Source organism: Brienomyrus brachyistius, chromosome 5 (genome assembly GCF_023856365.1).
Source record: "Brienomyrus brachyistius isolate T26 chromosome 5, BBRACH_0.4, whole genome shotgun sequence".
NCBI lineage: Eukaryota > Metazoa > Chordata > Actinopteri > Osteoglossiformes > Mormyridae > Brienomyrus > Brienomyrus brachyistius.
The window spans coordinates 3,092,220-3,109,564 of NC_064537.1; the positions used below are offsets into that span (position 1 = coordinate 3,092,220).

At 45.3% G+C, this 17,345-nt stretch overlaps 2 long non-coding RNA genes across 2 annotated transcripts; one reads left to right on the forward strand and one right to left on the reverse strand.

Annotated features, from left to right (window-relative positions):
- Positions 1-889: 889 nt before the first annotated feature.
- On the forward strand, positions 890-2,285 carry LOC125742968 (uncharacterized). Its single transcript, XR_007398242.1, has 2 exons — positions 890-1,329; positions 1,930-2,285. It is a non-coding gene; the product is annotated as an uncharacterized LOC125742968 (long non-coding RNA).
- A 7,537-nt stretch (positions 2,286-9,822) lies between these two features.
- LOC125742967 (uncharacterized) lies at positions 9,823-11,701 on the reverse strand. Its single transcript, XR_007398241.1, has 3 exons — positions 10,972-11,701; positions 10,481-10,586; positions 9,823-10,309 (listed from the first exon to the last, which is right to left on the reverse strand). It is a non-coding gene; the product is annotated as an uncharacterized LOC125742967 (long non-coding RNA).
- Positions 11,702-17,345: the final 5,644 nt, after the last annotated feature.

A 17,345-nucleotide genomic window follows, 5' to 3' on the forward strand; every position in this document is an offset into this window, starting at 1 on the left:
ATTCTCTCTTCACCTCCACCATCTTGCTATTAATGAGAGCAAGCAGGCCATCTAGGGCAACTGCTGCAGTACCCAGGTCACCGGTGTGTTATGGGTCATTCCCCTGGGCCCATGGACGTGCCAAAACCGGGCTTGAACCAGCAACCTTCCAAACACAGGCACAGAGACTTAGCCCACTGAGCCACTACAAAGCAGTAGAGAGTATGTTCATTTTCAGTAAACTAAGGGTCGTCGTGCTACCTGTGTTTGTGGAAACTTGCCCTTTGTAAACCCTTCCAAAAGTGGCCTTCCCAAGCTATGCTATCTCTCGCACACACACACACACACACACACACACAAATATTTTGTCTAAATGATGATTTAATATTTTTAAAACCAATCAGCAACCCTGTACTGCTATAACCAATGAAATAGCAGATGCCTTATATGGAAGGCCCTTGGTGATATCACAACGTTTAAAATTCCGGAATCAAATGTCACATGACATTACTGATTGGTCAGAAGATTTTCTATATAAAGAGTGATTTCACCTTCACATCTCATTCTTAGCGACTATTTCATCAGTTCTGTCACAGAGAAAGAAGTGCCATAAAGACATCATTATGGGTTTAAGTTGCACAAAGGTGCAGGATCCAATCAATGAAAATTCTAAGGGTTCAAGAAAGAAGTGCTTTTGTCTCAGATTCTTGAGGAAGCGGGCTAAAGTGAGCGTGGCTGAAGTGAGCGTGGCTGAAGTGAGCGTGGCTGAAGTGAGCGTGGCTGAAGTGAGCGTGGCTGAAGTGAGCGTGGCTGAAGTGAGCGTCGCTGAAGTGAGCGTGGCTGAAGTGAGCGTCGCTGAAGTGAGCGTGGCTGAAGTGAGCGTGGCTGAAGTGAGCGTCGCTGAAGTGAGCCAAGACTTGCCCAATGACTGTGAAGCTCAAAATGCACCTGAAGAAAATGTTGTGCAGGTGAGCGGCCAGCAGGACAAGGCAAGCTCAGGAACAGAGGTGAATGTTGAAGGAGAACTATTCAGACAGAGAATAGTAAGAAGTAGGCTGGGCAGGAGAAGCACCCAGCACCAAACCTTACAGCGGGTGAAATGTATAGTGGACATGAGACATACCCATTCTGAAAGTGATTTGGGGAGACCTGCTGAGAAGCAGAGGCGGCGGCCCATGAGGAGATTCAACCAGAGGAGACCCATTCCAACTCGCACTAAGTCAGACACCGAACTGGTGAAGCGAAATAAGTCTGACTGAGGAGAGCCCAGCCCCCAGAGAGCTGCAGACAGGGCCTGGAGAGGGATGGAGGAGGCCATCGACCCAACGACGGCCACGGCACCAGACTCCAGTATGTAAATAGTGAAATAAGAACAGTCAAGCTTTGGACTGAGAGTAACTTGGTTTGCAAGTAGTGTTTTGCAAGGCGAGCAAAATTTTTACATAAATTTTAACTTGATAAACGAGTGTGGTCTTGCAATACGAGTATTATATATACGCTTTGTCTGCCGAGTGTCACGTGATCACAACTGAGCCGACGGTTCTTCTCTCTCTCGCTGCGGGATTGTGGGTAATCGTCTCCCATGCTCGGTCTCAGTCGGCGTGCCTCTGTCGTATAGTCAAAACTTAGTAGAAAAGCACTACTCGAATAAGACTGTAGCAGTACGAGCGATGAATCTGTTTAACGACAATGGAATGTCCAAATTTCCGCGAAATGGAAAAGGGGGCAAAAGCAGCTGTCATTGGATAGGTTCCTTGTTAAAGTCGCACAAAAGTCACGTTGTGTCGGTGTGTGGACAGTCTCAGGTCAGGCGGGTGGGACAGCAGGTGGGGGGCGGCAGCAGCCGCAGCCATGTGGGGGCGACAATGAGTTCTGAACGGCCACCGTATGTGGACAAGATATTCCTTTATGTGTTATACTAACAAGGACATTGTTATTTCTGCTTTTCAGAGCTCCCCACTATGCAGGCCACAGAAACATGGTGCCCGTGGTTTGTGACCCTCCTCCTCAAAGCGATCCGCCTCCTCCTCAAAGCGATCCGCCTCCTCCTCAAAGCGACCCGTCTCCTCCTCAAAGTGACCCGTCTCCTCCTCAAAGCGATCCGCCTCCTCCTCAAAGCGAGCAGCCTTCTCTTCAAAGCGGCCCGTCTCCTCAAAGTGACTCGCCTCCACAATGACCCGCCTCCTCCTCAAAGACTTTCGCCTCCTCAAAGCGACCCTCAAATGGCCTCTCCTATGCCCTTAAATATTTTCACGTAGGTTTTATTTGTATAGTGCATATAAATAATAAACCTTGCCTCTCCTGTACCTCTGTGTCCCGGGTCTCTTTGCTCATCACTTTAAAGTATTTCTCTAAATAATGATAAACTATATTTGAATGTTCAGCATGAATGGTTGGATTCATCATTATTTGAGGTCCATCCCTCTGTCTTCCACACTGAGACCCAGCACAGGTTTGCACTTAGTCTGGAGACTAATCCGCAAACACAAGGAGGCACACTGTTCGGGCTGCCAGTCCACTGTAGGGTACACACTCACAAAATCACACACTTGAACTGGTTTTGAGATGCTATTGTGTGTCAATGGAAAGCCATGTAAACCCACAGACAGACAGATGCTTAACAGGATAGTTCCTGAGCCGTCAGTGGGTGGGGGCCCAATAAAGGAGCACTTTTCACTTTAAACAGAGATACTGCAGGTCTTCCATCAGACTTCACAACAAACAATAAGCAGATACCATTTAGTATTGTGTATATATCGTATTTTATTTACATTTATTTCTGTTTGATGCTACTGTTATTGCTTTCTGTTATTTCTATTTACTGATCTTTTTTTCTGCATTCTGCTTATTTCTGCTGCACTGTCCACTTTGCCGCTGTGTAACGCAAATTTAATAAAGGCTATTTTATCTTGTCTTAAACGGCAATTCAAGCCCTTTCATTTGCGGCCTTTTTTTCTAAGTGTTATAAAAATAGGCCACGTGACATCTGACAGGTGTCACTGACATGTCATTATTGAATAGAGGTTTGATACTAATTATGAACGTCAGCTAATTCTTCAGTCCGCCCCCCTTTTTCGTAGGTTGTCTATACCTTTATGGTTTGCAGTGCTTGGGATTGGTCCTTTAAACATACTGTTTCTGCTCCATTCGGAAGCCCTTTGTGAATGAGCAGTCTGGCTTTAGCATTCATAAAACAAGTGGGCCTGCAGAATACTGTCTTTCCTGGAAGAGAACTGCATTTCCAAAATGGCAGACGTCCCTTTAACCCGAGAATGCTGCCATTGGATTTCTTGATACTGTCTCCCCTTAAAACTGTACATCCTGCAGACTTGAATGCATTTCTCTCCCAATAAACTAAATCGTGTCCACGTGTCCATAACATGATATCAAAGTTGACATGTCAATCAGCAGCCTGTGGCCCCCACCTCTGCCACAGCTGATAGCAGAAGCAGGCTGGCGCTCGGGGGTGGCTGTGAAACAGGCCGGGATCCACTGCGATCTTACTGGATTGCTAAATTATTCCATTTGCTAAAATAATTCCAGAGAAATGCATCTTTCCATTGGGTCGGATTTCCACGCAGACTTTACCTGTATATCACTGCTTGCACATTAACTTCCATTAGAGGTTGCTGGATTTGCTCCTGCAGAGTGGAAATCAAACTATTTGTGTGAAACCCATTAAACGCCCTTCAAGTCAAACCGTGGATAAGCTAGCCTGTATATAAGCGATAGCACTTCCCCCTAGTGGATGAAAAAGGACTAAATCAGAATTACAAAGCGTTACGAGCCCCAGTCTGATTTGAGAAGTTTGATATATGGTGCACAGCTAGCGGTGTGACTCATTTCGACCAGCTCAAGGAGCAAACACAAAAGCCAGTCACGTTATGGTGAATGGCAGTTATCAGCATGTGCGAGCTGTGAATGAACTCTGACGATCAGCACTCAGACGGCAGTTTTCAAAGCAACAGGAGGAAGCGAAGTTCGGAAGGGTCCAATGAACTGCAGCTGCACTGGTCACAAAATTGTTTAATGTTAGAAGAAAATATATCATTGAAAAAAGTCTTTTTTCCACATTGTGGGGAATATTTGGTCCCCCCAAAACACAGACACATGCACACACACTGGTACTTTTTTCTAAATTACGATCATTTATCATAGAAAAGCAAAAATGAAGAGTATTGGTGACTTACATGCTGATGACTTTTATTCCTCCTGTTAACATTTACTTTAGCACAAACATACAGGTCAGACCTATGCAGCCTTTAAAAAAACAGAATCACTAAAGTTATTGTATTGTATATATAACACAGGACTCAGTTTGTTAAAGGGTTTGTAATTTGCGGATTCAGATTAAATTATGCATGGTGACACAGAGGATTTCATTCCAAATGCACAGAGATGGGTGCTGAAGTCACACTGGCCTTTCAATCTATGTTGTCTGAAGGTGACATTCTCGTCAAGATGGACATTGATAAAATGAAACAACGCATTAAGTGCCATTTGCACAAGTCCATGGGAATGCTTCTTTGCACATATCACATCTCCACTCCTTTGAGACCTGAACAGAGTTGATAGTGAAGCTCGGGCCCCGAGCGCAGGCTCGGACATTTATCTGGGAAAGACCAGTAAGTACTCAGACTTCTCTGTCTTTGATTACATACAACTTTACAATACAATTCGTACAATTTTAACAAAAGATATCACATATTAAATGACAAAAAAATATTTTCACTATGTACATCAAGTTATTAGTACCTGCACTACACAATTTCTTAATACTTATTGTTCTGCAGTTATAAATATTTTGCTTGGGAACACAACACACCAGCAGGCATTTTCAGTCACTACTTTTCAGTATCAACAGATACTTCCTCTCAGAAGAGGAAAAAGTAAATTCGACATGCAGAATAATACCAGACAGACAAATCTGGCGAATGTAGGCTCTTGGTAAATATTGCACTCGCTTTCTAAAATTTGTAAAACATGCAAAAATGGCTTGAAAGTCTCCTGAACTCAAGTCCTATTCAAGATCAGCCTTGGCCATAGGCCTGGCCTTTGATTTCCAACAGCTTTGACATTGGGTTCTTGTTTAAAAACTTGCTTATCTGATTTTCCATAATTGTTTTAAAGAAAAGATGGACTTTAGCGGCCTCATTTTAAAATGTCACAGCTCCAGAATTATGCCGATGGTTCGAGTGCAATATGGACCACTGCTAACAATATTTAGCTACCCACAGCTTTCCCAATGGGATGCCATTTGGTTTTATGGACATTAAAAACCAGTAATTCTGTGAAAAAGTTGGCCTTAGACTTTCCTGAGAGAAAACTGGCCTTCTCAGGCTAATCCGTCTCTTATGCTCACAGACACACAGTCAGACAGACACACATAGGTTTGTGATTATATCTTTCTGGGGACTCTCCATTCATTTCATACATGATATCATACATGATGACCTTAACCCCTACCCAGCCACAATCTTATGCATAAGTAACAAAATACAAGACTTTCTGCATTTTTAGTTTTTTGATTGCATTCATAGATCTTTGTGGGGACCTTAAAAGCGGCCCTCACAATATCAAAATGACAGGATTTGATCACATTGTGGGGAAATTTGATTCCCACAAAACACACACACAGGAACATGCACACAGATACACGCGCACACACACATAGGTATTTTTTTCTAAATAATGATTTAATATTTTTAAAACCAATCAGCAACCCTGCACTGCTATAAACAATGAAATAGCAGATGCCTTATATGGAGGGCCCTTGGTGATGTCACGTTTAGAATTCCGTAATTAAATGTCACATGACATTACTGATTGGTCAGTAGATTTTCTGTATAAAGAGTGATTTCAACTTCACATCTCATCCTTAGCGACTACAGGTCTGTCACCGAGAAAGAAGTGTCATAAATACATCAGGGTTCAAGAAAGAAGTCGTCTTTTCGGGCTAAAGTGAGTGTGGCTGAAGTGAGCGTCGCTGAAGTAAGCCAAGACTTGCCCAATGACTGTGAAGCTCAAAATGCACCTGAAGAAAATGTCGTGCAGGTGAGCAGCCAACAGGACAAGGCAAGCTCAGGAACAGAGCTGAATGTTGATGGAGATGCATTCAGAAGGAGAACAGTAAGAAGTTGGCTGGGCAGGAGAAGCACCCAGCACCAAACCTTACAGCGGGTGAAATGTATGGTGGACAATAGACATACCCGATCTGAAAGTGATTTGGGGAGACCTGCTGAGAAGCAGAGGCGGCGGCCCATGAGGAGATTCAACCAGAGGAGACCCATTCCAACTCGCACTAAGTCAGACACCGAACTGGTGAAGCCAAATAAGTCTGACTGAGGAGAGCCCAGCTCCCAGAGAGCTGCAGACAGGGCCTGGAGAGGGATGGAGGAGCTCCCCACTATGTAGGCCACATAAACATGGTGCCCGTGGTTTGTGACCCTCCTCCGCAAAGCGACTCGCCTTCACAATGACACGCCTCCTCCACAAAGACTCTCGCCTCCTCAAAGCGACCCTGAAATCGGTATTGGTTTAAGTTGCACAAAGGTGCAGGACCCAGTCAATGAAAATTCTCAGGGTTCAAGAAAGAAGTCGTCTTGTCTCAGATTCTGGAGGAAGCGGGTTAAAGTGAGCGTCGCTGAAGTGAGTGTGGCTGAAGTGAGCCAAGACTTGCCCAATGACTGTGAAGCTGACAATGCACCTGAAGAAAATGTCGTGCAGGTGAGCAGCCAACAGGACAAGGTAAGCTCAGGAATAGAGCTGAATGTTGATGGAGATGCATTCAGAAGGAGAACAGTAAGAAGTAGGCTGGGCAGGAGAAGCACCCAGCACCAAACCTTACAGCGGGTGAAATGTATGGTGGACAACAGACATACCCATTCTGAAAGTGATTTGGGGAGACCTGCTGAGAAGCAGAGGCGGCGGCCCATGAGGAGATTCAACCAGAGGAGACCCATTCCAACTCGCACTAAGTCAGACACCGAACTGGTGAAGCCAAATAAGTCTGACTGAGGAGAGCCCAGCTCCCAGAGAGCTGCAGACAGGGCCTGGAAAGGGATGGAGGAGCTCCCCACTATGTAGGCCACATAAACATGGTGCCCGTGGTTTGTGACCCTCCTCCGCAAAGCGACTCGCCTTCACAATGACACGCCTCCTCCACAAAGACTCTCGCCTCCTCAAAGCGACCCTGAAATCGGTATTGGTTTAAGTTGCACAAAGGTGCAGGACCCAGTCAATGAAAATTCTCAGGGTTCAAGAAAGAAGTCGTCTTGTCTCAGATTCTGGAGGAAGCGGGTTAAAGTGAGCGTCGCTGAAGTGAGTGTGGCTGAAGTGAGCCAAGACTTGCCCAATGACTGTGAAGCTGACAATGCACCTGAAGAAAATGTCGTGCAGGTGAGCAGCCAACAGGACAAGGTAAGCTCAGGAATAGAGCTGAATGTTGATGGAGATGCATTCAGAAGGAGAACAGTAAGAAGTAGGCTGGGCAGGAGAAGCACCCAGCACCAAACCTTACAGCGGGTGAAATGTATGGTGGACAACAGACATACCCGATCTGAAAGTGATTTAGGGAGACCTGCTGAGAAGCAGAGGCGGCGGCCCATGAGGAGATTCAACCAGAGGAGACCCATTCCGACTCGCACAAAGTCAGACACCGAACTGGTGAAGCCAACTAAGTCTGACTGAGGAGAGCCCAGCCCCCAGTGAGCTGCAGACAGGGCCTGGAGAGGGATGGAGGAGGCCAGCGACCCAACGACGGCCACGGCACCAGACTCCAGTATGTAAATAGTGAAATAAGAACAGTCAGAAGGGGGGCGACAGTAGCCGCAGCCTTGTGGGGGCGACAATCAGTTCTGAATGGCCACCGTATGTGGACAAAATATTCCTTTATGTGTTATACTAACAAGGACATTGTTATTTCTGCTTTTCAGAGCTCCCCACTATGCAGGCCGCATAAACATGGTGCCTGTGGTTTGCGACCCACCTCCTCAAAGCGACCCGTCTCCTCCTCAAAGCAACCCTCCTCCTCCACAAAGTGAACTGCCTCCTCCTCAAAGCGACCCGTCTCCTCCTCGAAGACTTTCGCCTCCTCAAAGCGACCCTTAAATGGCCTCTCCTGTGCCCTTAAATATTTTCACGTAGTTTTTATTTGTATAGTGCATATAAATAATAAACCTTGCCTCTCCTGTACCTGTGTCTCTTTGCTCATCACTAAAGTATTTCTCTAAGTAATGATAAACTATATTTGAATGTTTAATTGGATTCAACACGAATGGTTAGATTCACCATTATTTGAGGTCCACCCTTCTGTCTTCCACACTGAGACCCAGCACAGATTTGCACTTACAGTTGAAACCAAAAGTTTACATACACTGTATAAAAAGACATAACTTTTTTTTCTTACTGTCTGATATTAAATCATACAAAACCCTTTCAGTTTTAGGCCCGTTCGGATTCCCAAAATAATTTATATTTGCTAAATGTCAAGATTATGTGTGAGAGAATTTTTTAGAGATTTTGTTAGTACTTTCACAAAGTGAAAAGTTTACATACATTTGCTTAGTATTTGGTAGAATTGCCTTTAAACTGAATGACTTGACGCAAACGCTTTAGGTATCCGTCCACAAGCTTCTCACAACAGTTTAATGGAATTTTGGCCCATTCCTCCTGACAGAACTGGTGTAATTGAATCAGTAGGCCGCCTTTCTCTCACACGTCTTTTCAGCTCTGACCACAAATTTTCTATGGGATTGAGATCAGGGCTTTGTGATGGCCACTCCAAAACATTGACTTTGTTGCCCTTAAGCCACTTTGTAACCAATTTTGCAGTATGCTTAGGGTCATTGTCCATTTGGAAGACCCATTTGCGCCCAAGCTTTAATTTCCTGGCTGATGTCTTGAGATGCTGCTTCAATATTTCAACATACTGTTCTTTCTTCATGATGCCATCTATTTTGTGAAGTGCACCAGTCCCTCCTGCAGCAAAACACCCCCACAACATGATGCTGCCACCTCCGTACTTCACAGTTGGGATGGTGTTCTCAGGCTTGAAGGCTTCCCCCTTTTTCCTCCAAATATGACGATGGTCATTATGGCCAAACAGTTCAATTTTTGTTTCGTCAGATCACAGGACATGTCTCCAGAAATTAGGGTCTTTGTCCCTGTGTGTATTTGCAAAGTGTAATCTGGCTTTTTTATGTCGCTTTTGGAGTAATGGCTTTTTCCTCGCTGAGTAGCCTTTCAGCGCAGGTCGGTACAGGACTCGTTTCACTGTGGATAGTGATACACTCTTACCAGCTTCAGCCAGCATCTTCACAGGGTCTTTTGCTTTTGTTCTAGGATTGATACGCACATTCCGCACCAAAACACGTCATCTCTTGGACTGTAGCGGTATGATGGCTGGACATTCCCATGTTGTTTATACTTGCGTATAATTGTTTGAACAGATGAACGTGGCACCTTCAGGTATCTGGAAATTGCTCCCAAGGTTGACCCAGTCTTGTGGAGGTCCACAATTCCCTTCCTGATGTCTTGGCTGATTTCTTTAGACTTTCCCATGGTGTCACAAAAGGAAGCAGTGTGTTGAGGTGTGCCTTTAAATACATCCACAGGTGTGCCTCCAATCAACTCAAGTGGTGTCAGTTAACCTATCAGACGCTTCCAAAGCCAGGACATCATCATCTGGGCTTTCCCAAATAGTTTAAAGGCATAGTAACCTTAGTGTATGTAAACTTTTGACTTTGAAGAAAGTACTAAAAAAATCTCAAAAAAATTCTCTCACACATTATCTTGACATTTAGCAAATATAAATTATTTTGGGAATCCGAACGGGCCTAAAACTGAAAGGGTTTTGTATGATTTAATATCAGACAGTAAGAAAAAAAAAGTTATATGACTTTTTATACAGTATATGTAAACCTTTGGTTTCAACTGTAGTCTGGAGACTAATCCACAAACACAAAGGAGCAGGACAGGAGACACACTGTTCGGGCTGCCAGTACACTGTAGGGCACACACTCACAAAATCACACACTTGAACTGGTTTTGAGATGCTATTGTGTGTCAATGGAAAGCCATGTAAACCCACAAACAGATGGATGCTTAACAGGATAGTTCCTGAGCTGTCAGTGGGTGGGGGCAATTCCACTTTCACCTTGCTCTGGTCAGGAGGCTTGAGGATGAGGGGCAGGGGCTCCTGCCTGGGGAGATGCAGTGTGCAGAGGGACAGCTGTGCCAGTTCAGGCAGTGGGAGCAGAGCGGGTTTCTCGGCAGGCAGAGTTGCTGTCTGAAGCCCACTAGCAGCCAGTTAACCTCACTCCACAGCTGCCTATAGGGGGCGCACAGAGAGCTGGGTCAGCCTGCTGAGAGGCGAACAGGAGGGCGAAGAGGCCACATGGCAGAATGCCATCCAGCAACAACTAATGATGATAATAATAGTTCTGGAAATGACTGTTCAGGGACACAGGCAGTCCCCGTGGCCCTGCCCCCACAGCCTCACCTTGGGAACTAGTCCTCCAGTGCCTTCCACGTGTCCTCTGGGGATTTGGTCTTGGTCCTCATCCAGGCGAGGCGATTGGAAATGCGATGTACGTGCGTGTCTACCCCTGCACAGCACACACACACACATTATAAGATCACTCAACATAACATCAAAAACACAACCGTACAGATGGCCTCCTCATCACCGTGGGGTTTAAGTCTATGAGAACATTTTTCTCTAAAAGACATTAAATGGCAGTAAACGTAAAGACTGACTTGCAAGAAAGCAAAAAGCAATTACTTATTTAGATCAACACCGAATTATAAACTGTACTTGACAAAGGCATATGAAGTGTTACGGACCCATGTCTGCCCCGTACAGATCGCACCACTAATACCAGTTTCTGCGAATCCTGTACAGTTATATGACCCGCACCGTCATTCCCGTTACTGGGTCGATGCCCCGGGACAGCAGCCTCGGACGGAGCTTCGGGAGGCGCCGCGACCCACCTGGTAGTGCGTCTCCTTCTCCACATTGTCGCCGTTCACCTCCAGCACCCGGTCCCCGGTGCGCAGCCCGGCTATGTCGGCGGGCGACGCTGGCTCCACTTTGCGGATGTACTGGCCGCTTCTGCCCTTCTCTCCATGCAGATGGAAGCCATACCCAGAGTCCGCCTTTTTAATAACGCACAGTCGCGGCTTCAGCTCCGCTGCCATAGTCCACGCGCCTTTACTCTGAGCGATTCGATCCCCTCTTTCCGTTTACGGGAAAATCCTTGTTAACTATCTCCGGAAACTTTCACGGACAGACTGGATTCTTTGATCTCGGTTGCCGCTTCGGGCCGATCACGCCAGTCAAGCAATGTGTTTTTATAGACCTAAATATTAAGCGGCGGCTGGTGAAAAAAAATCTCGGTGGGGCTGACGTACTAATAGATGTCCCTTCTTAGTCCAATATAAGTATTGAAATGAACAGTCAGAAAATGACAACAATTTCACAGTCATACTGTAATTTCTTTAGTTGGCTGGGTTATATATTTTTCGGGCTTGTCGGGTCCCAGCTCCTAAGCGTGGATTTTTTCCACCACCGTCCTTCTCGCAAAAAGGAAATTCAATAACGATCTCACCGAACTCTCTGGAAGCTGCCCCTCGGCTGTCGTCGTCGAAATCATCTCTCTCTGACTGACTGACCTGAGAGCGATCCAAAACTTTCCCGCATTTTCTGTAGCAGGGGCGCAATTTCCAGCGCCCCAAAACCATTTCATTCGGCGATGCTGATAGGCGAAATCTTTATTATATTCGCATAGCAACCAAACACGATTGGCTATTTCGCTACAAGAAGAGAAATGATTGGTGGAAATCTGTCGGTGGAAATTCACTTTTGAATGAGTCAGTTGGTGGAAATGTTGTTTAAATAATGCAGACTGTATGTAGGCACACACTAAGTAAAACTGTCATTCATAATATATATCTTATTTTTATATATTATAAGTATATATATTTTTATATCTCCCCCCCCCACACACACATCAGTGAGGGCGGCCTTCGAGCGCCCCCTATGGGCCATCAGTTCACTGCTTGCACATTAACTTCGATTACAGGTTACTGGATTTGCTCTTGCAGAGTGGACATTAAACTATTTGTGTGAAACCCATTAAACGCCCTTCAAGTCAAACAGTGGATAAGCTAGCTTTTATATAAGTGATAGCACCTCCCCCTTGCGGATGAAAAAGGACTAAATCAGAATTACAAAGCGTTACGAACCTCAGTCTGATTTGATAAGTTTGATAAGTGGTGCACAGCTAGCGGTGTTACTGATTTCGACCAGCTCAAAGAGCAAGCACAAAAGCCAGTCACGTTATGGTGAATGACAGTTATCAGCATGTGCGAGCTGTGAATGAACTCTGACGATCAGCACTCAGACGGCAGTTTTCAAAATTTTCACATTGTGGGGGATATTTGGTCCCCACAAAACACACACAGACACGCGCGCGCGCACACACACAAATGTTAGCAGTTTTCCGCACATGTGTCCCTACTTGAAGAGTGAACATTCTAAAGGCTTGTCAAGTTATTGCTGTAGTGATAGTACTATTAGTTACGGTTAAAGCTGTCATTTTTATGTCATTTAAAGAATAACAAAAATATAAAAAAAACTCCATTGTAAATAAAGCCGTTGTTTAATAATATTAAGCTATAAGTACATTGCACTATACAAAGGTACTACATGTATTTTAATTTGTGGTGAAAAGGTTTTGGTTATACATGACAAGAACAGATAAGTCACCTGGAATTAATTAGTTAGTGTCAGACATTTTCTCCCAAGTGACAGTGGCGGTACACACTTTTTGTGATGGTCCATACAAATAGATTATTAGCCCAAAGTTGTCCATGTGAGGTTTAGCTTAATCAGCTTCTTCCATTTCTAATACACAAATAGGCCACTATACAAAGCAAGTACATTTCTTTACTGTGACAGGCAGTTAAACATCTACGATGTGAATAAGGAGCATTTCTAAACAAATGCTTCACTTGTTTACAGTCTATGATCTTAAGCTGTCTGCGTAATGAACACATCTGTGTGAGGAAAAGTGCCTGCATGCTAGTCACAGAATGAACACAAAATCCGCTGCTACACTTGTTTCCTGTTATGATGTAGTGTAGTCTATATCTGTATAACTTCACTATACTGACGTTAGATATCATACCTCTAAAAAACAGGCATAAATAGTGAGTTATATCACTATATCTTTACGTGTATTTAGTATATGGGAGGGCGGCATGGTGGTGCAGTGGTTAGCACTGTTACCTCACACCTCTGGGACCCGGGTTCGAGTCTCTGCCTGGGTCACATGTGTGTGGAGTTTGCATGTTCTCCCCATGTCGTCGTGGGGTTTCCTCCGGGTACTCCGGTTTCCCCCCACAATCCAAAAACATGCTGAGGCTAATTGGAGTTGCTAAATTGCCCGTAGGTGTGCATGTGTGAGTGAATGGTGTGTGAATGTGCCCTGCGATGGGCTGGCCCCCCCATCCTGGGTTGTTCCCTGCCTCGTGCCCATTGCTTCCGGGATAGGCTCCGGAACCCCCGCAACCCAATTGGATAAGCGGTTTGGAAAATGGATGGATAGTATATGGAAGGGACCTCTTTTTGCTGGGGGGAGGGCCCGGTTCCAGGGCCATTGGTCCCGCCCCCCCGCGTATACGAGGTAACTCCGCCCCCCCCGCCTATACGAGGTAACTCCGCCCCTGGCTCTCAATATTGAAAACACTGGATAGCAGACATCAGATCTTGTGATCGCAAACAAACTAGGGAAAAAACAGCGACTATGCAGAGAAAAACACTTCAGGTGACTTATCATCATTGTACATTATAATACTTTAAAGTCTTCATGACCGGCTGCACTAATCAACTTCAGCACAGGAGTCACATTTCTTGATAGGAGCACTTTTCATACCGTTCACAGTCGAGCCAAAGTGCTTTACATGCTTTACATCAGATCTTAGGAACCCCATGGTTAATGCATCAGTATCGGGTAGATTTGAAAATGTTACTGTCATGTATTTATTCCTATAAAATTTTTTAACGTTCTTAATAATGGTAATGGTAACATATTCTGTACACCTGAAATTGCCAAGATGGGGCAGAAACATATATAGACTTCATAAATCTCAGATGTGAAATTATGGTGCAAACAGTTTCTTCTGGGACCATGTAGAAGCATTAAAACCTCTATATAGAGAGAGAATTACTTTTGCCACAAATTATACAAACTGTATTTGGAGGCAGCTGTTGACGTAAAAGGTCCATGACTGCCCCCTAGTGGATACTGTGTCCATGCACTGCTCAGCCTTTGAGCTCCAGCATCAATGTTGATAATAAAAGATACTCCATTGACCCCCCTGGGGAGATTCTCTCTTCACCTCCACCATCTTGCTATTAATGAGAGCAAGCAGGCCATCTAGGGCAACTGCTGCAGTACCCAGGTCACCGGTGTGTTATGGGTCATCCCCCTGGGCCCATGGACGTGCCAAAACCGGGCTTGAACCAGCAACCTTCCAAACACAGGCACAGAGGCTTTAGCCCACTGAGCCACTACAAAGCAGTAGAGAGTATGTTCATTTTCAGTAAACTAAGGGTCGTCGTGCTACCTGTGTTTGTGGAAACTTGCCCTTTAAGACAAACTGCACTTAGCTCCCTAATTTAGGGATCTGGGCTTGTGCTGTAAGTTCAGATCCCATTGACAGTAGAAGAAGCATCATCGTAGAGTCCTTCAGCAAAGCCCCCAAACCCAACTGCTGCGGGATGCTGGCTGGCCTACTTCCCTCACTTATGTGTAAAAATGTTTGAACAATCGCATCTGCTTATTAAGTGAATGTTTTGTTACCATCAGTACCTTTCAGTGGTACCTTTCAAACGTGTTTTCTGGTTTGGGGAAACTGGCAGAATTCCACAGGCAAACCAACTTCATTTGCAAAAAGCTGATGATTCTGAACACAAGGAAAAGCCAAATGTGGAATCATATGAGAAGCCCAGTCAAAAGTCTGACCAGAATCCTACGGAGAAATTATGAAGGAACATAAAAGTGTTCTGGCGGGAGTTTGATTAAATCGACGATGTTAAATTGGTCCCGAAGAGATCCTGCCAAAAGTTTGTTTTTAGAATCAAAACTCAATCTCCAGCCTTTTACAATACAGAATGTATCAGTAGATCCAATGTAGCCCATCTGAAGCCAAACCCAAACTGGCCCAGGGCTTATGTTGTCAGGAAGAGCATCACATGTCTGCGGCAATCAGGAGACTCAGTGTGACGATTAAATCCATCCATCCAATAGAAAAATGAAACTGTTCTGCTGTGCAGCAGGAAGAGGTGCTGGCTGTCACAGATATTTAATTAGTGGTCTCACTTTACCTGGAGAACAAGGTGGAGGGTACATAGAGGGTGGAGGGGTTCACACACACACACACACACACACACACACACACACATGTATATACTGACACACACACATATACATACACACAAACACACACGTAAATATAAACATATAAACACATGCACACACACAATACTATATTATTTATTGGATTTTATTTTTATATTGCACTGTATAGAGTCGTTTCTGTCTCCCAGCCCATAACTGTCGCACCTGAATATCCCAGCGTTCCCTGCATACATGACAATACAAAAAAAAACTTGAAATCATGGCTGATTAATTTTGAAGTAATTTTACATCTTTGCTGGAGGAAACCCACATCTGTGGCTGTTCCAGGTGCTGTTACTGATCATTCTTACCTGCCCTGAATAAGTTTCTTTCACAATTATGTCACCAGATGTGCCGCTTAGCAGGTCAAAACTAAAACCAGAAATTCCACCAGAATTACAGTGAAACTAAGACAAATGCCATATGATATGTATCTTAATACAGTAGTACTGCTTCATGTTGATCATACTGGTTCAGTGTTACACTGGTAGCTGGACTGGGTACAAGATCTCCCTTTGACAGAAGAAAATGTTAAAAAATAACATCCTTCGGAGTGTAAATATGGGATGCGATCTTCCAGGGCCCCAGTGCAGCCTGTCTTAGGGGACATTCTAATTATCACTTAGGTTTTTGTTAAGCCCAAAACCAGCACCACCCTACAGCCCCAGGCAGCTGCAGCTCAGCACCACCTCCCCGGATGTTTCCGTTTGCTACATTGTTATAAGCAGTCATAATTTGTCTTTTTCTCAAGCAACCACCAGGTGGCAGACTTGAGCATGGCACTCCCAGGCCAGCTAACCAGGAGGAAAGTTACTAAGGCATAAGGGTGCTAGAGACTGAGGTGCCATGTGGTTGATAAAAGGCGCTATATTTCTTAATCCACAGCTACATAGTCTTGTTATTTCATTATTTACTTTCTTATTGCAGCGTCTGTGTGATGCTAGTAATATCACCAAGCAAATAAAAAGAGGTGAAATACAATTCGATCAGCTGAAAATGTGACTGGGAGGCTGGAGCTCCAACTGGGCATTTTCCTTGGCCTCTGTCCCACAATGCATTTCAGCACCGAGCCCAGAGGAAAAGCTGAGCTAACAGAGAAAAAGACCCCAGCGGGCCGATGGGCTGCACGTGGGGCTGGGAAGAGCGGGGGGCTACTAGCCAACCACCTGCCCCCTGACTCCAACCCAGCTGGGAGAACCCAGCTCAAATATGTGTATGCACCCCTGTGTGCAAGCCCACTTAGGGTAGGGGGGGGTCCCAGCATCTGGAGCCCAGCTGTGAAACATCATGGATCTTAAATCAGCGCTGGCTGCTCGCCACTGAAATGCCCCCCCCCCAAACAGACCCCCTTTGGCGTGTACATGTTTCATAGAGCGCAGGGGGACCTGGTCGCTGGAGAAACTCTGCACTGTGCCGTGAAGGTTTACCGCTTGCTGGAATAAGGAATATCCTCCGGTACCGGGAAAAAGTGGGAGGCGCCTATGGCCACAATACCACAAACTTAAAGAAGCGTCTGGGGGAAATCTGCGAGGAGACCCGGGACCCCCCCATGCTAGTCTACGTGAGAGGGAATGAGGGGAGGGAGCTTTCATTCGAACCCCCCCACACACACACACTCATCAGAAGTGCATTCCCAGCACCCACAGTTACTCATCAGTATTCTGTGGTCCCGCTCCCTCCAGCCGGTCGCCCCCCCCCTCCCCCAGTTCACTGAATAGTCATTATAGCTCCACCAGTAATATTTTAGACTGCGTGGGACTGAAAGCATTCTGGCCGTCAGAAATGGCCACGTCATGGAAATATGAAATGAAACAGGCCGGACTGAGACAGTTGGCCCCGTATCACGCCTTCCGAAACGGTGTAGCTAATGGAGCCGTACTCCGTCATCGTGTGTAAACCTGA